General features: G+C 39.3%; 1 pseudogene; it reads left to right on the top strand.

Moving 5' to 3' along the window:
• The first annotated feature begins 9956 nt into the window (after positions 1-9956).
• LOC103081574 (PR domain zinc finger protein 14 pseudogene) lies at positions 9957-25643 on the top strand (annotated as a pseudogene).
• Positions 25644-26101: the final 458 nt, after the last annotated feature.

Here is a 26101-nt window from a genome sequence, read left to right on the forward strand (position 1 = left end):
GATGTGGTAAAATCTGATTGTTAGCACTCTCCGTACATGAGTGGAGCTTGTAAACAGGCACCACTGTGTGGGGATTTGTTGGCTATCTGGCTTTTTTATGGGAACCCATAATGTCAAGTATTATAAATATTTTTTCAAGGAGATCAGTTTCTGCCGTAAAGACTCCTCCAATCTTCTGATCCACTTGGATGTTCAAAATCTCCTTTCATTTGGTGTGGTAAAGGGGAGCTACTGGTCTAAGTTTTTTCTCTATGTTCTTTCAACCATCATTCAGCCCTACTGCTCACTCCTTCTTCCACTTAGCTTTTGAGGGTGTTGAGTGGGGCAATTTGGCTTGCTTGTCATTGATATTCCCCTCTCACAGATGTGGGAGTTCGATCCTCTGGGATTACATACCAGTTACTGTCACTTAACAGCTTTCTTAGTAAGCTACTCTGCCTAAGAAGCATCACCTATTAAATGGAGATAAAAATGTTACTTACCTTATAGTGTTGTTGTGAGGGTTTACTGAATTAAGTTATGTGAAACTCTTATGATGAGGCTTAGCACATAATAAATGCTCAAAAATCATTAGATATTATTAGCTTCCTCCATTCAAGTCATTCAGTTACCCGTCCATTTGCTTTCATCTTCACAAAACTGCATAGACATGTCTCCTTGGCTACTGTCTTCTCTCACTTCCTTTTTGTTCTTTTAAATTTCTTTGTTGTAATTTTCACAAGATTTATGGAGGAATTTGGCGTAAAAACATGTTCAATCCACATCTTTAACTAAAATTCACCCACCTGACAAATTCAAAAGTTTAAATTGCTGCACAGGCTCTCTTTATAATTTTTCCACCATGACTGTATAATCATTGAGCTAGGTGATTCTAGCTCAAAGATTCCTAGTTCTAAGACTCCTTCCAGCTCAAAATTTTGTGAACTGATGACATAAAAACATCATGCCTACAAAGATGGTAAATTCCATTTCTTTAAATTAAGCTCAAATCATTTCTTTACATTTTTTGTCCTTTTCCCAGGGTACTCATTTTCATACCTGATTGGATATTGGTTGGTTGATTAACAAGTGTGAAAAATACTTTAGGGAAGCTCTTTGAAAAGGACATAGAAAGCTATATAAAATCTTGATCAAATTTAAATACCCTTAAGCAACCTCCATTAACCTTGAACACTCCAAGCTGCTCCCCCAGGCTCTACAACTTACTCAAAGCTCAAACCAAATTTAGTGTAAGAATGAGTCTATCTACAAAGAAAGTATGAGTCACTATTGTTTGAATGGATGCAAAAAATGTTTCAATAAAATAATTTCTATAAATATATTTATGGCATCAGCACCATATTGTATATCTATATTATTTATACTGAATAAGCTATAGAAAACACTATATTAGATCATATTATTTTACTCATGTACAGTAGATATAATATTCACAAAGTGGAATAACATTTAGGTTTATTGTTTGTTGCCTCTTTGTCAGTTTAAAGGCAGTAGGTTATTGATTTTTTTATATTGTTTTATCAATGGATGACCTAAAACTTAATGGTCCTTATTAATTTTTTCCCATAAATACATTGTGGCTGTGTAATATTTTCTAATTGTATATGTGAGTACATGTGTGATATGTGTGTGTGTGTGTGTGTGAGAGAGAGAGAGAGAGAGAGAGAGAGAGAGAGAGAGAGAGATAGAGAGAGAGAGACATTAACCCATCCAAAAAGACCCAGACTCGGCTGGGTTCAATCATTTAAATGTAGGTTGTACCCATTTAAAATTAAATTCAAATAGTTTTAAGGTGGATTGGGGAAATACAAAACAGAATAATAGAAATAAGGCAAAAAACAAAACAAAACAAAAAATATATATGGGGGGGCTTCCCTAGCAGCTAGCTATTTTAGACTGTGAAGTGATATCCCAAGAGAAGCCAACGAGGCTTCATCATTTGAATCATTTAAAATTGGACTGAACTAAGCTTGGGAGAATGTACCATTGGGAGTAATCATGCTTTGACAGAGAAAGACTGAGAGATCTTTTCCAATTCTAATTGCCATGATCCTGTGTAATTCGATTTGAAATGGCCTTGCTATTCTAATTCACAAAGATCCCATTTTTACTAACTCTTTCTTTTTCATAATCCTGCTTCTGATATCACTACTCCTTTAAAAAGAAAAAGTAACCCTCAAGCTCGGTTCTCAAGTATTCATTGAATTACACTCCTCGTTACCTTTTTTTTTTTTTTTTTTTCTCCCCCCTGCCAGGCAGACTGTTTTGCAGACGCAGGCACTGCACTCAGGGCTGGGCAGACAGTGATTATTATCACCCCCTGCTTTCATCCATTAGAGCTGGGCGTTAGCAGGTAAGGGTGAGGGCTGACAAAGAGGTTTTCAAAACTGGTCAGCATAAATGCTTCCAGGAGGCCAATTCAGGATAATCTATTGAAATATGGATCAGAAATATTGCCAGCCGAGGCTGAATACCTCTATCTGTTGCATTTAAGCCAAAGCAATAGAATGCTTTCATGGGAGAAAAATAACAAAAGCCATAATTACATGTGGAGAATTGTCTGTTCTCATCATTTGGGGGTTAATTTTGTGAAATGGTTGCCATTCTGTCTGGATCCAGCATCTGTCTCAGTCATTTTATTTGTTTTGAGATGCTTCAGAGGTAAAATCCCTGGAGACTTGAGTCCAGGAGGCCTTCTGCTTTCCAGGAGCTAATTTGTGACAAGATCAAAGGGGTCTGTGGTCCCAGGAGCCTGAGTTACACTTTGGAATTACAGGTGTACCTCATTTTACACAGCACTTCTATGTTTGAAACATATTGGAAAGTAAATTTTAGTGAATTGAATTTTATTAATCCACTAATCCTTTCAATTGGTAATGGCCCCTGATCATTTAATTGATCAAATTGAAGTGGAACCATGAAATAAATCTCGTTATAAGCTAAGAATGCTTTTGTGATGTAACTATCAGTGTTTTATGGCAGGTTTTCTTTCCCATGTATTTGTATTCAACAATTTGGGAAATGGAGAAGTAAAACAAACAAAATCATTCTGAAAATTTGAAATGAAATTTCCAAACACTTACAAAACAGTAATTACAATGTCTTAAAATTCAAGTAGCCATACATAGATAATATTTAAATTATTAGAGTAATAAAAAATTTCCCACTGTGCTTTACTAACAGTCTCTTATTTTGGAATATTTCAAACATACAGACAAATATAAAGAGTGATATAATAAAGATTCATTACCCACTTCTCAGAATTTTAAAATACTAACAGGTTTTCTTTATTGTTTAAAAAATAAACATAGGTACATGTACTTGAGAATGCTTAAACCCCTCCCTGGTGTTATTTCCCTTCCTGGCTCTCCAAAATAGCTTCCATCCTAAAGTAGGCATAGACCCTGCCTATCTATTGTCTACATTTTTACTAAATGTATATTTTACCAATTTTACCATAATTGGTAAATAGTATTTGTGTGAGTTCTTAAAAAGTTCATAAACGATATTATACTTCGGTCTCGGTTTTTTCACTCAGTGTTTTGTTTTTAAGTTCTACCTATGTGAATACATGTAGATCAAGGTTTAAATAAATTTAAATAGGTCGCCATAATTATTTACTTATTCTTCTAATGACTTAGTTTGCTTCCAGTATTTCACTATATAGACTATGCAGCATGTCTCCTTTTGTATAAATGTTCAAGTTTCTTTAAAGTCTATGGCAACAACTGGGGTTTCTGGGTCTAGAATACATGCATCTTCTACCAGATTGCTCTCCAAATGTATACTTTCACCAACAATAAGGTAGTCAAATTAATCAATCTTTTCCTTATGATTTTCTACTTGCTGAGCATGGTTTAAGAATTTCTTCCCTCTCTGCATTATGAAAAGATATAATGTGTTGTGTTCACATTTATGTCTTTGATTCATTTGGATTTTTTTTTTTTAAGTATGATATGTAAGGTACGGTTCTAACTGTACTGTTTTCCATACGGAGAGTGAAGCTACTTATAAAGCCTGCTGGCTTTTAAGGTCACCTCTGCTTGCACTCAGGTCTTATGTAAGACTAGGTATTTCCATTCAGTGATAGGTCTGGTTTCTTTTCCATTCATTGATATGTTGACCTTCCCCTAACACCACATTATTTTACCTGATATAGTAGTACATTATGGTAATTCATGATCTCTAATGAAGCAAATCTTTCCTTCATATTTCCTTCTTCAAATCTGTCCCGGTTACCCTTGGAATTTTATGCTCTTATATGAATTTTATAGTCATTCTTTAGGAAATCTTTAATATGATAAAGTGGTAATTAAAATGTGTAATATAATCTATTCTACTTATATCAAATCTAATTTATTGCTCATTAGTCAATATTAAAGATCTCCTGCCACGTCTTGACACTTAACTTCTTTGAAAAATTAGCTTGTCATGTTCCCTTTCTTCTACAAATAATTCCTTTCTCTCCATTTTAGTAATTTTCTTGTTATTCCCATTCTCCCAACTCATGGGCCTCTTAATATCCATTCCTGCACCAAGTTAACAGATTCAATCCTTCTTGTCCTGTTGTGACAGTACTTTGTAAATGTAACTCTTTTCTCTCCTGGTCCTTCTCTATTTCCCTCTCCAGTCAATTCTACAGAGAGCTCGTAGAGCAACTGTCTTCCTGTTTTCATCATGCCTCTTGTATACCTAAGAACTTAGACGCTTATTTGCCACAGGTCTTGTGTGACCCTCCAAGACCACACATCCAGTTTCATGGGTGAACAACTCAAGTCCCAGAGAGGATTTGCCCTTCCCAGAGTCACACAGCTAGTCAGCAGAGGAATTAGTATTCGGAAGGTAAAACCTAGTTCAGAGCCCCGGTGTTCTGACTCCTGAACCAATTTTCTTTCTACCTTTTGCTCTCCTGCCCCCAAACCTTCAGATATTATTCCCTAAATGATATTGACTGCGTCGATTTTACTTCATATAAATCTCCCAAAGGAACTTCCCTTTCTTAGTCTTACCTCAAAATGTGACTCGTTCTTTCCAACTTCTTTGGAAATACAAACTTTCACCTTGAAATCCAGTCTCCTTGCTTCATCTGACTATGTCTCACCTTCTTGGAAAACATGTCTCTTTTTCAGAACGTATAACTACCGCTACTCCTACTACTGCTATTACTACTCTTAACAGTAATGATAAAACTATCACTTATTGCACTCTTACCATGAATCTAGCTCTCGAAAGACATGACCTCACCTTGCTTCACTCCACAGATGCAAGATGGGAAACCCAGAGAGGTGAAATAACCTGCCCAGGATTCCACAATCTGGAGTAGAACCTGAGTCTCTAGGACTCCAGAGCCCATGAGTTTACTACTTTGTTCTGCACCTCATAACTCTCTAAGTGTTTGGCAATTTTCAGCACTAGCTTTCTCTTAAATTCCGTTGTGCTTACTCTTATCTGCTTTGGGCGTGTTCTTAATGTTGTCATAAATGTAGTTCTATCCTTTCAACTAGACGAGTATCCTTTGAACACAGGATCATTTAAAACTTTCTTTAGATTGCCCTTTCCCCTCAGAGCATCTAGTGTGAAGCTTTGCTCTGAGCCTTCCCTTGACAGATGATGGTCTAATTAGCCTGGAGAGTCTCTGACAACCATCCAAGAAGCATCTATGTTGAAAAATGTCCCATTGTGGCAGAGGTTAAAACTGGAACCAACAGTTTTTATGACAGGGTGAATAGAATGCCACTGAGAAAGCAAATTCAACACAACTTGTTTGCTGTTGCATAAAGTCCAACAAAAAGCTCTTTGATTCATCGTAACTTACTGCTTCTGTAGCAAATAGTATATGTTGTTAATTAGAAACAAATCTGGCCTGTCATGTAAAATGCATTATAAACAGTTTTGAGTGAATTTTACCTCAAAAGTTATTTTGTGGGGAAAAACCATAAAAGCATGTGAAATTGCTGATATGAAGAAAATGCATAAATGTAATGCAACTCGAGGTTCACTGTTTACAGTGCTCAGATAGTGCTTTCCAGGAGTTTAGATGAGAGTGGTCAGGGACCAGGCTCAGACAAGGAAGGAAGTCCTGTCCTCTCCCCACTCCATCCTGAACAATCATCTTTCATCAGTAAATAAGCAGGTAGCAGAACAATCATCAAAAGGCCTATTTAAAAGACACTTAAAGAATTTTAACTCTCTTGGGTTTGTTATTATAAAATTTACGAAACAGATTTTTTAAAATTTAATAAACCTTATTTTTTAGAGAGCTTTAAAGTTTACGGGAACAGTGAGCAGAAAGTACAGAGTTCCCTTCTACGCCCTCTCTGCCCACACATCTCCACTCCACCCCCCAGCTTCACTTATTATCAACATCTTGCATTAATGTGATATACATGATACACTGATGAGTCAATATTGATACATTATTGTTAACTAAATAGACCATAGATTACATTACTGTTCATTCTTTGTACATTCCACGGGGTTTTGATAAATACAAAGTGACATGTATCCACCATTACAGTATCATCCAAACAGATTTTAAGCTAACTAAGTATAAAAGGAGACTGGAAGATACCATTTTGAAACATCTAACTGTGGCTGAAACAAGTTAAATGAACTAAAACTCAACCCAAAACTTAGTGAACTTATTCTTTATAGTTCCTACCGGTCAGAAAAGCAGTATAGTAAAAATTAAGTAGTCTTGTCTTTGAAAGCTGTAGTTATTTTGATAAGCAGTGCTGTCAAAAACAGCAAATGCGAACACCACATACTCTAGCCCATTCTCTTTCGTGTACTGTTCTTAAAGTTTGGTGTGAATACTTCATAGTTAAAGTATGTCTTCCCTTGAGGCTCACAACGCCATTTAATTTCTGTTCTGGCATCTGGCCTGTTGTGTTTATGAGGTTCTATTGAGAAATGGAATTGATGATTTCTTCCATAACCACAAAGAAAAAATTGAGAGTTACTGATTTCCAACCACTATTATAAGCTTTCATGTTTTTCTGGAAAAATGTTTTCTCTGCAAAATGGAAAAAAAAAAAAAAAAAAAGCATTTCCTATTAAATGTGTAACTGGTTGGTATCATCCTATTCTTCAAGATGTTGAAAATTCTCAGACTTGGCCAGAGGAAGGCTGGAATTCCCCATATGTAATTTGGAATCTACCAGATGTTGCTGCCTGGCCTGATAGATCTCTATTGGTTCCCGCTTGTCAGGGCATTATTGTCAAGAAGAGTGGATTTCACATCTAGGGTTGACCCCGCCTGCCCCCCACAGCAACTTTCTTGTCAGTATACATTCACTGCTCTTGCCTCAGAGACCTCCCTCCCCAATCCCCACAGTCCCCTGAGGACTTACATGAAGTCAGGCGTGATGCTTTTTCCAATATCTTCCCCTTTGTGTGAAGTGCCATTTTTAAGACTTTCCTGGAAAATCAAAATCCAAGTTGTGAGGTACAACATTTCCTCTAGAGCAATGGTTCTTAATCGGGGGCAAATGTGGCCCCCAGCAGACGTTTGGCAATGTCTGGAAATACTTTTTGGTTGTTAACAAGCTGGGGAGGGTACTGTTGGCATCTCGTAGATAGAGGTCAGAGGTGCTGCTAAACAGCCCACAGTGCACAGGACACCCCCTGCCCAAATCAAAAGATTATCAGACTCAAAATGTCAGTTATATATACTGAAGTTGAGAAACCCCGCTCTAGCATTTTCGTCAGTTGACCATTTTTGTCATCCCATGTTGAAATACTTTGCATTTCAAAGTATTGCATGTGTTGAAGTATTAAAGCATTACATTCTGATTGTTTTAAAAAGATAATGTCCAGTAATAGAGGAAAATAATGTCTTTTCCTATCACCTTGCTCAAGAATAAAGCTACAGTATTTGCAAAGTAGATAACCTTAGTTGTCACTCAAAATGTAAACTGTCATAAGGGATAAGAGATTAACTGATTTCACTGCTAACTTTTATAGTGTTTTTATTTTTCCCTCTACCTCCTCAATATCTTCGCTGACAAAGATGTTTTAAAATGGAAGACAATGAGACGCTTTTTGTTTATGAAAAATGAAGTGTTCAGGCACAAAACATGCACAGTGGACCTCTTATAGAAGGTTTAAAATCTCCTTTCGTTCAAAGATTTTCTTAAGTGGCTATTTGTCACTTAATAGGAATTTCTGTTGTTGCTGCTGTCATTTTTATGCATAAACACCAGCATCTGTAGATTTCCAGGATATCCTTTAGCATTGCACATCCCTTGATGTTGGGTTGCCTCAGATGATTTTTCCATATTAAAATCATGTTTAAAATTATGTAGAAATTTGTCTGAGCATACACTAGAAAAGCCATTGCACACTGGCAACCAGAAAACTAGATGCTACTCACAGATGAGTTTTGTTTATCCAGGATGAAATTTAAATTTTTTAAAATTAGTCATCAATATTCTAAAAAATAGTAGACTGTTCATAAGAATCTAGATATCTTTTTTTTTTTTTTTCTGGAAAATTGGAAAGACCTAGCATTTGGGGCCAGCATTCTTTCATGGCAACAGTTCACTGAGAAAGGACAGCAGCTAGACCCTTTATCCAGGGCAGGTGCCTGCCAGCTTGCTCTAGTTGCCACCCAGCCTGCTTCATTCAGTTACCTTGTCTTCCGCCCCCTGTGGTCATTTGAATTTGCAACTGCTGCTCCTTATGGACAATTAAGTTCTGTAACTGGAAATGTCAGTAGTTAGTTTATGATCCAAAAATTGGTTCATAAAGTAATTTAACAACTCATATCAAAGTCAGATGCAGAGCTGAGGCAGCTTAGGAGGGTGGTAGGGAATATGATGAAAACAGAGAGCCTGACTGAATGGAAGGGGAGGGTCATGAAAAGAATCACGCTTTAATGTGAGAACAGATTCAGGGGATCCAGTCTGCTTTCCAGTATTAGCTCTGCAGAGAAATCTTCTGAATTCTGGTGAGAAGAGAGCAGGCCAGGTAGTAAACATGAAGAAAAATCAATGACATTCATGACCATGTCAGAGACTCTCCGCCATTGACATGGCCTGTATATATATCATCTTTGCCCCAAGTGATAGTTCCTAGTCCTGGCCTGTGTTCCTGGGGAATCACCAGAATTAGAAACACAATCCAGGAAGAGCTCCATGAGGCGAGAGTCAGCCCAAGATAGGGGGTGGAGGGAATTACAATGCACTGCAATCAGGGTACAAGGCAAAGGTGGAGCAAAAAGCAAACCCAGTACCAAATCATAAGAAGTATGAGATACAGGAATTAGGATACTAAGTTTAGAGACTAAGCCAGGTGCAGAAAGATGCAGATGCCAGTTTCTGGCCTTTGCATTCCTTTCTGGGAAGTCTGATTTGGGTGAATCTGGAAAACCCATGGTTTCCATTTTCTATCTGTAGTAGTCTGAGGTCCACACTTTGGTGACAATATCTGATTCCCTCATCAGCTGCAGTGATTTCCTTTTGAATGTTGTGCTTGATAGACCATATTTCTACTTATCCAAGTTATCCATATCTCTAGTTTTCCTGGAGAAAAGCCAGGGGTGGTCTGGCTCCACAGAGCTTCAGGCTACTTCCCTCTCTCCTGGCTCTCAAACAGGACAAACAAGATAAAATCTTTAAGCTGCAGCCTCCTCCTGAGCTCTCCACGTGTGGAGATGAAGAGGAAAACTCTCAGGGCTGTCGGGTGCGGGGAGAGTGAGGGAATGGACTGTTCGGAGTGTTTAAGCCTTATCTGATGAAAGAGAAAGAAGAAAGGACTGGAAAGAAAGACATCTGAGGAAGGAAGAGAGTGAAAGAACATTAACATTGTTGCTGGAAGGAATCCCAGGTAAATACTAGGCTAGGCTAGGTTTTCCCTGTTTGATATGTGAAGAGGGACCATATAATTTACCATACAAACCTGAGCTCCTTTAAGAGAGAAAGAGGAGCTGTTAGTAATTTTTCCAAGATGCCAGCATGACCCGGGACCGGCCCAGCCAGCCGAGGCATCAGGTCTCAATAGTTAGGGATAGAGTAAGGAATCTCCCTTCAGATTCACACCTGGGCTATTGACTAAATTGTAGAGACCTGGAGGCCTTCACTGTAACCTATGGTATTATGATGTCGAAAGTGAAGACTCAGACTCGAACTTGGTCAGGATGAAGGGGAGAGTGCTTCTCTTCTCTTAACGAAGTGTCAGAATGACCCAGGGACTTGAAAAAAATACAGAGGCCTAGGAATTCAATTTTAATTACTCTGGATTGGGCCTAAACAAGATTTTGATGATTCTATTGTGCACCTCACCTGGAACTCTATGGTTTCTCTCAGGTTTCTAGGCAACATACCCCGGTCTTCCCTTCCCCTAGGATTGCCCTGTGCTGAAGAGACAGTGGGATGGCCCTGCAACTAGGGAACCTGGGGCAGGAGGAAGTGGGAGAGGCAGTAAAGTGACCTGTGTATTTAAACTGAGAATGTGTATTTCTTGTCAAGGACAATGGAATATCAAAAAACAAAACAAAAACAAAACAGTTGAACAAAACCACTAAACCAGGTCTGTTCTAGCTCTTGGCGTCACAAACATGAAGGTTGAAGGGTCGTGCTTGGGGCGGTACTTGTCACTTTCTCCAGCCATACAGATGCGTTTATTCAGTCAGTTGCCGCATACCTAGTCTGTGTTTGGAGATACCAACATCGAATCTCCCTTCAGACCCCAGAGATTTTTTCATTCAGCCCGTATTTCTGGAGCATCTTCTGGGCTACAGACCGCCATAGTTGCCACTGTGCTGCACAGGGCTTGGGACAGCCTTCACTTTCCAGACTGAGTTACTGAAGCAGCACCAGGAACCCAGAGGGAGCTGGGCTGCTTTGAACTGTTAAAACATAAACCGAGGCAGAATAAAAATTTTAAGTTTGAGCAAAAATTGATTTGCATCGGGCAGCGCCAAACCAGAAGTGGTGGGAACACTGGACCACAGGAGCTCAGGAAAAACTTATATAGAGAAAGTGTGGAAGCAAAGAAAGGAAATTATTTGACTGGCTGTGGTTTAAAGCCAAGTAGGCTGTTTGTGACTGGCTGTCCTTAGCATTTTCATTCCTAACCTGGACGCATTTACAGGCTTAGATTTAGGTTTGCCTACAGGCTGGCACAGCATTAGAGCCCCTTCAGTCTAACAGCCTCAGCCTCGTTGTTTAATTAATTTAACCCAGCTGCTCTCACCAGCGTCAATGGTTACAAAGCAGGTAGAAACACCAGTTAGATAGGCAAGAATTAATGAAAAGCATTTTAAATCCTCATTGCAGCCTCTCAGAAAATCACCAAAGGATTATATAACCCTCAGCAAGTCTTGGGATCTTCTTGCCTCTGCTCATTCTGCCTTCATTTCTCTTCTCTCTCAGAATCTCATCCCTTATCAATAGCTCAGTATTTCAGTTTCATCTCAAATCTCAATATCTTGCACGGCTCGCCGTGGTAACTGTTCTCTGTTTCCTTTCTCTCTCTCTCTCTCTCTCTCTCCCCACTCCCCCAAACTCGGCTTCCCAACTCTGGCTCCTGTAAGCTTTTCCTTTTCTCTCCTCCTCCTTCAGGGATCGATCGGTTTCTGGGGCCAGGCCTTGGTTTCCTTTAAGATGTAAATCCTGCAGCTCAGCTCAGTTCTAATCAGCACGACAAAAGGCCAGGAGCTGCCAGAGCTGCGGGCTCCTTCCTCTTAGAGCTTGGTGGGGGGAGGTGGTGGTGGAAGGGGGTGGGCGAGAGCTGTGATTGCTCCAAAATGAAGGGTTTGCTCTGCATATTTGAATGCAAATGGTTGGCATACACATATACACAAGCATGACTACATAGGCAGCCTGAAATATTGTAGGAGGATTCAGGAATGATTTTGCGCGAGAATGATATGTATGATATAGAAATATATGCCAGCTGAGTGCTTCTAAATTGATTTTTGTTACTGAACAACTTTGCAGTATTATTAGTCAATGAAATTTTTGCCAAAGGAACTAAAAATGCCTTTCAATATCCCCTTGCTGTTAATTTTCACAAGAACAAAACAGAAATTATGCTAATAAGGGTCAGATGTGGAGAGGTATGTACAAACTCTTTGAAAGAAAATTAGAACATTGTTTCTTTTATGTCCATGAGAACAATATAAAATACAAAACAAAAAAGTTTGCGAAACTTTTTCTTGTTTGTAATTCTCATTAGACTGAGTACTCCTGGATAAACGGGATTGTTTTGTTCATCATTGTAACTGTAGCAACTAGTATGGTGCCTAAAATATGAGAGGTAATCATGAAACAAATAAGTATTACAAGCTGGCACTTGCCAAGTAACTGGCTTTGTGCTATAAGCACAGTATCTCAGTCTCCCAGATTTTTTTGTCATTGGTGTTAGGTGGAGAAATGACTGTTCCACTATGTGATCTTTTAAGGCTTATATCTTTTAGATCTTGAAGATTCTTTTTATTTTCCTTCCTTCCCCCTTCCCACCCTCCTTTCCAATCTTTCCTCCTTTCTTACTGTATTTAAATATTTAGATAAGTGCTGCCCAATAGAAACATAATTGTAGCCACAAATGTGAGCAACAAAATTTAAAATTTCCCCATAGCCATATATCTAAAAAAGTAAAAAGAAACAGAAAAAAATTCATTTAAATAATATATTTGATGTAACCTAGTATATACAAAATATTATCATTTCAACATGTGATCAATATCAAAAAAAATCGTAAAGAGATACTTCGCAGTCTTTTTTAAAAACATGAGTTTTCAAAATCTGGAGTATATTTTACATATTCAGTATATCTCAATTTAAAATTGTCACATTTCAAGTGCTCAAGAGCCATGTGTGTAGCTGTCGTATGGACAACACAGTTTTAGACAATCTGAGTTAGAGATCAAAATTGCTAGCCTGAATAATCCATCCTTTCTTTACTTACATCCAAAATGACTCATTTATTTATACACTGATATCTTGTAAGTATGCACGGCACTCAATACACATTGGTAGAATGAGTGAATAATAGTTGACATTACGATTTATTTTAGTCGAGTAAGATGTTAAAGAACTTGAGGGGGAGGACTTAACATTAATACTACCTACAGTATTGAACATGTGTTGAATTCCTGACATTAGACCAGATACTTGATAAACATTATCTCCTGTACTACTCACAGCATATTTTATGAGACTGATATGATTAGACTCACTTTTACAAAGCAATTGAAGCTTAGCAATGTTAAGTAAGTTGCTCAGGGTTAGAGTCATAGTAAATTGCTGAACCAGATTTGAAGCTATGTTTGGTCTGATTCCAGACTGAACCCTTCACCACAGCTTACTGCCTTTGTAAGATAAGACCATCAGGGTAAAGAAATAGCACAGAGAGGATGTATTCATTCTATCAAGTTAAAAAAAAAGACCATTGCCTACTGGAGTTGCTGAATTTTTCTTTCTCATTTTAATAAAAAGAGTAATTTAGTAGAAAGTAGCCACCACTATTATTCAACATAGTTTTGGAAGTTTTAGCCATGCAATCAGAGAAGAAAAAGAATTAAAAGGAATCCAAATCGGAAAAGGAGAAGTAAAACTGTCACTGTTTGCAGAGGACATGATACTATACATAGAGAATCCTAAAAATGCTACCAGAAAACTACTAGAACGAAACTAATCAATGAATTTGGTAAAGTAGCAGGATACAAAATTAATGCACAGAAATCTCTTGCATTCCTATGCACTAATGATGTAAAATCTGAAAGAGAAATTAAGGAAACACTTCCATTTACCATTGCAACAAATAGAATAAAATACCTAGGAATAAACCTTCCTAAGGAGACAAAAGACCTGTATGCAGAAAACTATAAGACACCGATGAAAGAAATTAAAGATGATACAAACAGATGGAGAGATATACCGTGTTCTTGGATTGGAAGAATCAACATTGTGAAAATGACTCTACTACCCAAAGCAATCTACAGATTCAATGCAATCCCTGTCAAACTGCCAATGGCATTTTTCACAGAACTAGAACAAAAAATTTCACAACTTGTATGGAAACACAAAAGACCCCGAATAGCCAAAGCAATCTTGAGAAAGAAAAACGGAGCTGGAGGAATCATGCTCCTGGACTTCAGACTATACTACAAAGCTACAGTAATCAAGACAGTATGGTACTGGCACAAAAACAGAAATATAGATCAATGGAACAGGATAGGAAGCCCAGAGGTAAACCCGTACACCTATGGTCACCTTATCTTTGATAAAGGAGGCAAGAATATACAATGGAGAAAAGATAGCCTCTTCAATAAGTGGTGCTGGGAAAACTGCACAGCTACATGTAAAGGAATGAAATTAGAACACTTCCTAACACCATACACAAAGACAAACTCAAAATGTATTAAAGACCTAAATGTAAGGCCAGGCACTATAAAACTCTTAGAGGAAAACATAGGCAGAACACTCTGTGACATAAATCACAGCAAGATCCTTTTTGACCCACCTCCTAGAGAAATGGAAATAAAAACAAAAATAAACAAATAGGACCTAATGAAACTTAAAAGCTTTTGCACAGCAAAGGAAACCATAAACAAGATGAAAAGGCAGCCCTCAGAATGGGAGAAAATATTTGCAAATGAAGCAACTGACAAAGGATTAATCTCCAAAATATACAAGCAGCTCATGCAGCACAGTATCAAAAAAAAAAAACAACCCAATCCAAAGATGCGCAGAAGACCTAAATAGACATTTCTCCAAAGAAGATATACAGATTGCCAACAAACACATGAAAGGATGCTCAGCATCACTAATCATTAGAGAAATGCAAATCAAAATGACAGTGGGGTATCACCTCACACTGGTCAGAATGGCCATCACCAAAAAATCTACAAGCAATAAATGCTGGAGAGGGTGTGGAGAAAAGGCTCTTACACTGTTGGTGAGAATGTAAATTAATACAGCCACTATGGAGAACAGTATGGAGGTTCCTTAAAAAACTAAAAATAGAACTACCATATGACCCAGCAATCCCACTACTGGGCATATACCCTGAGAAAACCATAATTCAAAAAGAGACATGTACCACAATGTTCATTGTAGCGCTATTTACCATAGCCAGGACATGGAAGCAACCTAAGTGTCCATCGCCAGATAAATGGATAAAGAAGATGTGGCACATGTATACAATGGAATATTACTCAGCCATAAAAAGAAATGAAATTGAGTTATTTGTAGTGAGGTGGATGGACCTAGAGTCTGTCATACAGAGTGAAGTAAGTCAGAAAGAGAAAAACAAATACCATATCCTAACACATATATATGGAATCTGAAAACAAAACGGTTCTGATGAACCTAGGGTCAGGACCGGAATAAAGACACAGATGTAGAGAATGGATTTGAAGAGATGGAGGCTGGGGCGGGGTGGGGGGGAAGGGTAAGCTGTGACAAAGTGAGAGAGTGGCATGGACATATATACACTACCAAATGTAAAATAGATAGCTAGTGGGAAGCAGCCGCATAGCACAGGAAGATCAGCTCAGTGCTTTGTGACCACCTAGAGGGGTGGGATAGGGAGGGTGGGAGGAGACGCAAGAGGGAGGGGATATGGGGATGTATGTATACATATAGCTGATTCACTTTGTTATAGAGCAGAAACTAACACAATATTGTAAAGCAATTATACTCCAATAAAGATGTGAATTAAAAAAAAACGAAAAAGAAAAATAATAAAAATAAAAAAGCATTCCCCAACAACAAAAAAAAGAGAGTAGCAAATATTCTTTCATTTTCACAAGTTTTATAATTTATTTCCAGAATGTTTATTGAAAAAGCATTTAGAAAATTATTTTATATTTCTTTAAAAAAAGAGAATATAACTTATATTTTATGGCTTTAAACCATAGTGATTAAATAGTTTCACCAGGATAGTAGGAGAACCAAGAAATCACCATTTTACATTCCTTTTCTGAACCTCCTCTAATTACCAAAAAATGTCCTCTTGAGATAGAGGTTAAAATTAGGATGCTAAATTAGGTAAGTCTCTTCCTTACCTATTCTGTAAGGTAGGTTGCCTGTTGAAAGCAGAAAATAATGCATTGCTGTGCATATGTAATTGTACAGATAATTGCCTCTATCATTTAAAAATATCATTTGCAAAAATGGCATCTATGATTAATTATGTACATTTATCATTGAGTCGACTGGGGTACATTATAAAATCCTTTCCTTAAGCTCATGCATCTTTCCTCTCTTCTTATTTCTTTCAGTGTAAGTTGTTTAGTAATTCAAAATTTTTGTTACTCCTTAAGCCATAATTCATCTACACAGGAACCAGCAACTAATTTGCCCTCTGGCTGTAGAGGGGTTGCTTTTTGACTTGTGGTATCAAGGAACAAGGGTGATGACGTTTAAAATCTCCCCTCATATAATAATTCTTCTAAAACTGAAAGCCTGGGATAGGGATCATTTATTGATATGTAAGTATCTCCATTACCATTTCCTCAACCGCAACCTGAACATTGTTGGGCTTCAATGTCAAATGGTACCAAGGAAAGAAAAAACTTAATAAAAAACATAAAAGTATATAGTAATTCTGAAATCCTGAAATGTACAACTTACCTAATGTGAATATAATGTAATTAATGATAGTAGCAACTAACCAAGAACAGACTTTGTCCTTAACATAAGTCCTCCTTCTGGTCTCCCAGCGTCTCTGCTCTGCCCTGGATTCTCAGAATATCCAGATTGAGCCTCTGAAACGTCAGTCTGACCCTCAGCTCTAAACCCTTTACTCTTCCCATCTCACTCAAAGTAAGAGTCACAGTGGAAGTAAAAGTCACAGTCTTTACAAAGGCCTTTGATGCCTGGAAGATCTGGCCCCTACTACCTCCTAGGACTTTATCTCCTTCTACTGGTCCCTTCATTCAACTCTCCCCAGCCAGGGTGGCATGCCCCAATATTCCGGACACTTTCCCCACTCAGAACCCTGTGCTTGCTATTCCTTCTGCCTGGATTGCTTTTCCCTGTATTCATGTGGCTGCTCCCTTACCTCCCTAACTTGGCATGTATCACTCTTCAATGTACCATATATTTTATCTGTTAGTCTTATTTGTTAACTTCTCTCTCCACTAGGAAGGAAACACCATAGGGCAGAGATTTTAATCTGTTTGGTTCACTGATGAATTCTCAGCTCTTAGAAAAGTACTGGACACAGAGTAGGTGCTCAATAAGTGTTTGTTGATTGAACAAATAATTGTGTACTGTATTTTAATTTGTTAGGTCTGGTGGCTCTCTTCCCCAGCATAGGCAAGATGGTTGCTGGCAGCCCCAAACCTATATCCACATAACTCAAAATCCCCAGAGAAGAGAGGCCCTCTCAATCCTGGCTTCATTCACAAATATCAGTGAGGCCCTGACCAGCCTGATTGACCCTGTGGTGATAAGGGTGCGGTGGTATGGTAGTGTGCTATGTCATGGCAATGGATGGATAGCATCACCGGATGAGAGAAGGAGAGATTCTCTGAAGAAATGATTTTAGGCAGGCAGGCAGCATTATTACGCTTTAGGACCCAACACTTTTATGGTAAATTGCTTTCTTGTCTGTCGCTTGATAGACTGTAATACTCTGTGAGGGCAGGGACCAGCTCTGTCTTACTTACTACTATATCCTCAAGGCATAGCACATGTTAGATGCTCAATAAATTTATGAATGAATGAAAAAATAAATGAATGGCAAGCTACTCACAGCGGAGGGTGGGGGTGGGTGGGGAGGGTGTGCAAATGTTTGGAGGCCTCACAACAAAGGAGGACATTAGATGAGTTAAATGTTTCAGGTGTTATGCTGAGACTCTTGGGTGGAGATGTTTACAATTTGGATTTACCTGTCAAGCTGACCAGGCACCCTTTCCTGGGACTACTGCTTCAGGAATTAGAACTGAATTTGCCTCAGTTCCTTTCATTTTCTTTGCTCCATAGTTGACTGGCTCCCTTTGAGGTTGCCGCCTTCCTTCTTTAGAAATGGAGAGACCCTCCTTTAGGTCTGGCTCTAGGTTGCACGTACTTCCTTAAGGCTGTTTTTGTACATCCCTGCTGGGGTTCATTGTGCGGAACTTCCCTGGTTAAACTTTCTGAGGGAGAAAGTTTTGTATAGCCCTGAGATCTGGTTCCTCACAGAAAACACAAGGGAAAACACAGCGTAAAGTACTAGTACACTATTTCCCCTCCCTCACTGAATATATATTAATAGAGTGTCTGCTGTGTGCTGTGTACAGTGCTAAGCTCTAGAGAGGTGATGGGGAGGAACTGAACTAGAAGGGGAAATGGAGGAGATGCCACACAAGTATACAATTTCAATCAGGGGACCAGTGTTGATAGTCTGAAGGGAACTCGGTGCCATGTGGTTAGAGGAGTCCTGCTCTATTCTATGGAGTCAGAAGAGACTTCCCCTAGAAAATGGCATCTGAGCTGAGACTTGAAGGATGAAGATGAGTCAAACAGGTGGGACTCTAAATGTTTCGGGCAGAGGGGGCACCTGGAGAGAGGGAGGTGCATGGCTTCTTTGAGGAAGTGAGAGAAAGTCATTGTGGCTGGAGTTAGTGAGTGGGGGGAGGGTCCTGTAAGGTGAGGTCAGAGAGGAAGGCAAGGATCAGCTCATGCAGGGGTTGGTAGCCATGTTAAGAATTTTATCTTTATTTTAACAGGTATGGGAAGCCATTAACTGGTAGAGTGTGACGGTTCACTCCGGAACAGATCACTCCAGCTGCAGGATGCAGTAAATATCGGATGGAGGTAAGAGTGGGTGGCTGAGATTGGTTCGGAGGCAACTTGATATAGAAATGAGAAATCGGAATGCAAGGATTCTTCAATATATGCAAATCTATCAATGTGATTAACCATATTAACAAATTGAAGGAGAAAAACCATATGATCATCTCAATAGATGCAGAGAAAGCTTTTGACAAAATTCAACACCCATTTATGATAAAAACCCTGCAGAAAGTAGGTGTAGAGGGAACTTTCCTCAATATAATAAAGGCCGTATATGACAAGCCCACAGCCAACATCATCCTCAATGGCGAAAAACTGAAAGCATTTCCACTAAGGTCAGGAACAAGACAAGGTTGCCCACTCTCACCACTCTTATTCAACATAGTTTTGGAAGTTTTAGCCACAGCAATCAGAGAAGAAAAGGAAATAAAAGGAATCCAAATCGGAAAAGAAGAAGTAAAGCTGTCACTGTTTGCAGATGACATGATACTATACATAGAGAATCCTAAAGATGCTACCAGAAAACTACTAGAGCTAATCAATGAATTTGGTAAAGTAGCAGGATACAAAATTAATGCACAGAAATCTCTGGCATTCCTATATACTAACGATGAAAAATCTGAAAGTGAAATCAAGAAAACACTCCCATTTACCATTGCAACAAAAAGAATAAAATATCTAGGAATAAACCTACCTAAGGAGACAAAAGACCTGTATGCAGAAAATTATAAGACACTGATGAAAGAAATTAAAGATGATACAAACAGATGGAGAGATATACCATGTTCTTGGATTGGAAGAATCAACATTGTGAAAATGACTCTACTTCCCAAAGCAATCTATAGATTCAATGCAATCCCTATCAAACTACCACTGGCATTTTTCACAGAACTAGAACAAAAAATTTCACAATTTGTATGGAAACACAAAAGACCCCGAATAGCCAAAGCAATCTTGAGAACAAAAAATGGAGCTGGAGGAATCAGGCTGCCTGACTTCAGACTATACTACAAAGCTACAGTAATCAAGACAGTATGGTACTGGCACAAAAACAGAAAGATAGATCAATGGAATAGGATAGAAAGCCCAGAGATAAACCCATGCACATATGGTCACCTTATCTTTGATAAAGGTGGCAGGAATATACAGTGGAGAAAGGACAGCCCCTTCAATAAGTGGTGCTGGGAAAACTGGACAGGTACATGTAAAAGTATGAGATTAGATCACTCCCTAACACCATACACAAAAATAAGCTCAAAATGGATTAAAGACCTAAATGTAAGGCCAGAAACTATCAAACTCTTAGAGGAAAACATAGGCAGAACACTCTATGACATAAATCACAGCAAGATCCTTCTTGACCCATCTCCTAGAGTAATGGAGATAAAAACAAAAATAAACAAATGGGACCTAATGAAACTTCAAAGCTTTTGCACAGCAAAGGAAACCATAAACAAGACCAAAAGACAGCCCTCAGAATGGGAGAAAATATTTGCAAATGAATCAACTGACAAAGGATTAATCTCTAAAATTTACAGGCAGCTCATGCAGCTCAATAACAAAAAAATAAACAACCCAATCCAAAAATGGGCAGAAGACCTAAATAGACATTTCTCCAAAGAAGATATACAGACTGCCAACAAACACATGAAAGAATGCTCAACATCATTAATCATTAGAGAAATGCAAATCAAAACTACAATGAGATATCATCTCACACCAGTCAGAATGGCCATCATCAAAAAATCTAGAAACAATAAATGCTGGAGAGGGTGTGGAGAAAAGGGAACACTCTTGCACTGCTGGTGGGAATGTGAATTGGTTCAGCCACTATGGAGAACAGTATGGAGGTTCCTTAAAAAACTACAAATAGAACTACCATATGACCCAGCAATCCCACTACTAGGTATATACCCTGAGGAAACCAGAATTCAGAAAGAGTCATGTACCAAAATGTTCATTGCAGCTCTATTTACAATAGCCCGGAGATGGAAACAACCTAAGTGCCCGTCGTCGGATGAATGGATAAAGAAGATGTGGCACATATATACAATGGAATATTACTCAGCCATAAAAAGAAACGAAATTGAGCTATTTGTAATGAGGTGGATAGATCTAGAGTCTGTCATACAGAGTGAAGTAAGTCAGAAAGAGAAGGACAAATACCGTATGCTAACACATATATATGGAATTTAAGAAAAAAAAAATGTTATGAAGAACCTAGGGGTAAAACAGGAATAAAGACAGAGACCTACTGGAGAACAGACTTGAGGATATGGGGAGGGGGAAGGGTGAGGTGTGTTAGGGCGAGAGAGAGACATGGACATATATATACTAACAAACGTAAGGTAGATAGCCAGTGGGAAGCAGCCGCATGGCACAGGGAAACCGGCTCGGTTCTTTGTGGCTGTCTGGAGGGGTGGGATAGGGAGGGTGGGAGGGAGGGAGACAAAGAGGGAAGAGATATGGGAACACATGTATATGTGTAACTGACTCACTCTGTTATGGGGCAGAAACTAGCACACCATTGTGGAGCAATTATACCCCAATAAAGATGTTAAAAAAAAAAAAAAAAAAAAGAAATGAGAAATCGAGAAACGAAGTGTTACATCCCTTGACGGAATACTGAGTCCACGGCTTTGTCAAGTCTGTTAGCGAGAAGTTCTCATTTTGGGAACTGATGGGGGTCTTTATCCCGATCCACAAAGAAAATATAATTAGAGCTATGAATATTAATGTGATTGTTAAAGATCATGTCAGTAAAGAAAGAAAAGAGAGCTAAAGAAAAACACCTATATTTAAGGGCTGGACATTCATACCACAAATATGTATTGTGTTCACTATGTGCCTGGCACCGGGCTGTGAGTCATAGTCAAGCAGGCAAAAGAAACCAGTTGGAGACAAAAGAAGAGGACTCTGAAAATGTGGAGCAACAAACATCAAAGAGTAAGAAAGTCTCGAGAAGAAAGGGTGGCCAGTGGTTCAGTTGCTGCAGAGGAAGAAGTGAGATGAATGCTTACAAGACAACTTTGAGTCTGGATTAGACTCCATCCTAGGTGGCACAGATTAGAAACTCAGGTTAGTAAACAGACTTAGGGGGATTGCATATAAGGAACTTGACAAAACTTTCTCCCATTTTAGAACTTTAAATTATAGGCAGAGAAGACTTGATATATGACATTTCACTTTATATCTCACTTCCTTGAAACCCATCTATTCCACCTATGGAAAGAGGGCTGTACATCCCCAGTCCTGCCATGGCTGTCAGCCAAGAGCAGAGATGTTGTAATTTGAGGCTGACAGCAAGATGACCCTTACAGGGTCACTACAGTTTCTGTCTTGTGCCAGATCCTCCTGCTGAAAGATGGAGGTGCCATGACGTTAAATCAATGTAGTGAGTGATGTGGAGATTTGAGATGAAGCTAAACATAGCTTCCTTTGATTTTACCTTTTCATTTTTTTCTGGTTGGACGCCACTTTAGAAGAAGAATCACCTCTGGATAAATCATCTCTTCAGGCTTGCTATTCTAACCAAATGACATTATGCTAAGAGGATCAGAAGGGCCTGAATGTTAATTGTGTTCATTTAGGGTTCCATGTAAAATTTTTATTGAAGAAAAAAGACTCCCTATGAAATTTATGAAGTAGCAGAAGCAAACACTCCTATTAGAAATATTTAGAAAACCATGTCACCAATTACAGATTTATTTACTTATTTATTTTAAAGTTTCAGGGTTTTTTTTAAATAAATAAATTTATTTATTTTTGGCTGCTTTGGGTCTTCATTGCTGCGTGTGGGCTTTCTCTAGTTGTGGCGAGCAGGGGTTACTCTTAGTTGTGGTGCATGGGTTTCTCATTGCCGTGGCTTCTCTTATTGTGTAGCATGCGCTCTAGGCGCACAGGCTTCAGTAGTTGTGGCGCGCGGCTTCAGTAGTTGTGGCTCGTGGGCTCTAGAGCACAGGCTCAGTAGTTGTGGCGCATGGGCTTAGTTGCTCCATGGCGTGTGGGATCTCCCTAGACCAGGGCTCGAACCCGTGTCCCCTGCATTGGCATGCGGATTCTTAACCCCTGTGCCACCAGGGAAGTTCCCCAATTACAGATTTAGCCTCAAGTAACTCAGTAAATGGAAATCAAAGTTATGAAAGAATAACATTAATTTGAGGTGAATAATATCCAAAATTTCATTTCTGATAATTTAAGAAATGGATGAATCTGTTGTGTATTGCTATATAACAAACCACCCCAAAATTTAGTTGTTCAAAACAAGGACCATTTATTGAGGACAGGATTCTTTGGGTGGGCAGTTTAGGCTGGGCTCAGCTGTGAAGCTCTTCTAGTCTCAGCTGGAAATTTCTCATGTATCTGCTGGTCGCTGCCAGTCAGCTGGTTAGCTCTGCATCTGGGGATTGCCTGGGACAATGGGGGTGAATGAGCTACATGTCTCTCATCAACCAGAGAAGGCTAGCTTCAACTTGTCCATATGGCCATTGGGCAGGGTTCCTAGAGAAAGAGTGGAAACTTGTATGCCTCTTGAGGTGTGGCTCAGAATTGGCTCAACAGCCTTTCAGCCAAGGGATGTCCAAGGTCAGCTCAGATTCAAGGGGTGAAAAAATAGACTCTCTATTGATGCGAGGGGCTAACTGCAAAGTTAAACCATACGGGAGAAAAAATTTTGGCTATTTTGCTATCTATCACAGATTCTGCATCATTTTTATCCTATTTGAGTCACATATTGGTTGATAAAATGTATAATATTTGAACAATACTTTTGGAAGGGGAAATGTCTTTATTTTTAGCTTTGATGGCAGTTTCAAACTAGGACCTCCCTCACAGCAACCAGTTAGGATGAGATTTTATTAATAGAATATTTTTTACTTCATTCTTGTTTCTGTAACTATAAAGAAAATCCTCATGTTTTCACTGGTTGTTAGTCTAGGTGTGTGTGATATAAACAGTCACAGACAAAGCAGGACTTCTTAGTGGCAAGGAACACTACCTAGCTGCTGGTCTGGAAATCCTTTATAAAGAGTTCAGAATTACCATTGGGAAAAGGGCATTTACTTGACAAATGGTGCTATTTCCATTTTTGTCTGCCCAATTTTAAATTTCCTCTTATTAAAATGGCAAATTCAGGCCCTGGAATAAATTGAACCAATGAAATACATAACTGGAAGATACACACTTCACCACTTCACTCTGTAATATGTAGACATCTTATGGATGCAAGGACATTTCATGGAAAGGGAGTTTTAAAATTACTTTGTATGCAATATAGAGAAAACAAAACTTTTTGATGTCTTGGCTTAAACTGAATAGGATCTCACTTAATAGCCCATGTAATACTTTAAGATGATTTATTATTATGCTAATATTATAATGTAATATTTATTAAGCATTGGAAGTGTGCAGAATACTAGCCAGTCCACGTAAAAGATCCTGATGAATTTCAAGGAAAAGGGCTAAGAAAAGCACTCTCCTTATCCATAGGAACGGAGCGTAATTCAGAATCTAGATGAACCAATAAATCCTATTTAATTTAGTATACATCATATGTCCCCAAAAAGGTAGACTAATGGACAATGAGAGTAATAATCTCTGATTAAAAGGTAATCATTTTAACGGCACATTTTCCTTCCAGACTTGAGTTTAGAAAGAGTCATTTCAGTAACATATTTCTCATTTTAAGTTTTGGAGCGCTCGGCTGCTGCGCTCTCAAAGAGAGCGCTCTGAGGATGGCCCCAAACTTGCGAACCAAGAGGGGATGGCATCTCACCATTACCACTTCACCCAGGAAGGCCTGCACTTAGTTCTATATGGGGTCATCCCCAGCCCTCAGAACTCCACCCACCCGAACCAGGCAATTTCGGGCCTCCTGGTCCCCATAGACAGCTCTGGGTCTGGTTCTCTTCCTCAGACTCTGGATAACAACACCCTTCAGCTACCAGAAAGTCTCTGCCTCGGACGGACGAAATTCGGTGAAGTGGCACATTTTGGTGTGTTCTTCAGTAGCCCTATCACAAACAAAGGAGTCAGGTTCGGGCCCTTTCAGGGCAAAGTGGTCAACACCAGCTAAGTCAGGACGTACAGGGATAATACCCTGATGTGGGACCTCTTTGAAGGTGGTCATTTGAGCCACTTTATTGATGGAAAAGGAGGTGCAGGGAACAGGGTGTCCTATGTCAACTGTGCTCGTTTCCCCATGGAGCAGAAATTAGTTGCCGTACAATGTCAAGGGCAGATCTTTTATGAAAGCTTCAGGGAGATCTACCAGAACCCAGAGCTCCTTGTGTGGTATGGAGATTGCTATGAGAAGTTTTTGGACATTCCCGTGAGCCTGCAGGTCATAAAGCAGTGGAACCAGGCATCTGGGCCCTCGAAAGAGTCTGCAGAAGGGTACAGGTGTGAAAGATGTGGAAAAGTATTTACCTACAAAGATTACAGAGACAAGCATCTCAAGTACACCCCATGTGTGGACAAGGGTGACAGGAAATTTCCCTGTTCGTTATGCAAATGATCCTTTGAGAAGTGAGAACGGCTCCAGACCCATATCCTTCACGTTCATGAGAAGCATCGGCCTCACAAGTGTTCTATGTGTGGGAAATGTTTCTCTCAATCTTCCAACCTAAACAAACACATGAGAGCCCACTCTGGAGACAGACTCTACCACTGTGTGTATTGTACAAAGAAGTTCACTGCCTCTAGTATACTCCGCACACATATCATGAAGCACTCCGGGGAGAAGCCCTTCAAATGCAAGTACTGTGCCGAATCTTTTGCGTCCCATGCTGCCCACGACAGCCATATCCGACGCTCACACAAGTAGCATGGCGCCGTTCCTGTTACATCTGTGGAAAAACCTGCCCAGATCAAGAAGCCTTCTACTCCCACATGAAGTTTCATGAAGACTGCTAGCCCTCAGAGAGTTTGAGGACAGTGCCTCTGTATTTCTGTCTTAAAGCTTCTTGTTTATGGGTGTATCTTACAAACAAATGATAGCTAGATTGAGATGAGAAACAGACTAATGGAACTGACCAATTAGCAGAATTTACCAGATTTCTTGACTGTGGTTTTTTTTTTTTTTTTTTTAAATATTTATTTATTTTTGCTGTGTTGGGTCTTCTTTTAAATGCGTGGGCTTTCTCTAATTGCGGCAAGTGGGGGCCACTCCTCATCGCGGTGCGCGGGCCTCTCACTATCGCGGCCTCTTGTTGCAGAGCACAGGATCCAGATGCGCAGGCTCAGTAATTGTGGCTCACGGGGCTAGTTGCTCCGCAGCATGTGGGATCTTCCCAGACCGGGGCACGAACCCGTGTCCCCTGCATTGGCAGGCAGATTCTCAACCACTGCGCCACCAGGGAAGCCCTTGACTG

The sequence above is a fragment of the Lipotes vexillifer genome, unplaced genomic scaffold, assembly GCF_000442215.2.
Source record: "Lipotes vexillifer unplaced genomic scaffold, Lipotes_vexillifer_v1.1 scaffold1028, whole genome shotgun sequence".
Classification (NCBI taxonomy): domain Eukaryota; kingdom Metazoa; phylum Chordata; class Mammalia; order Artiodactyla; family Lipotidae; genus Lipotes; species Lipotes vexillifer.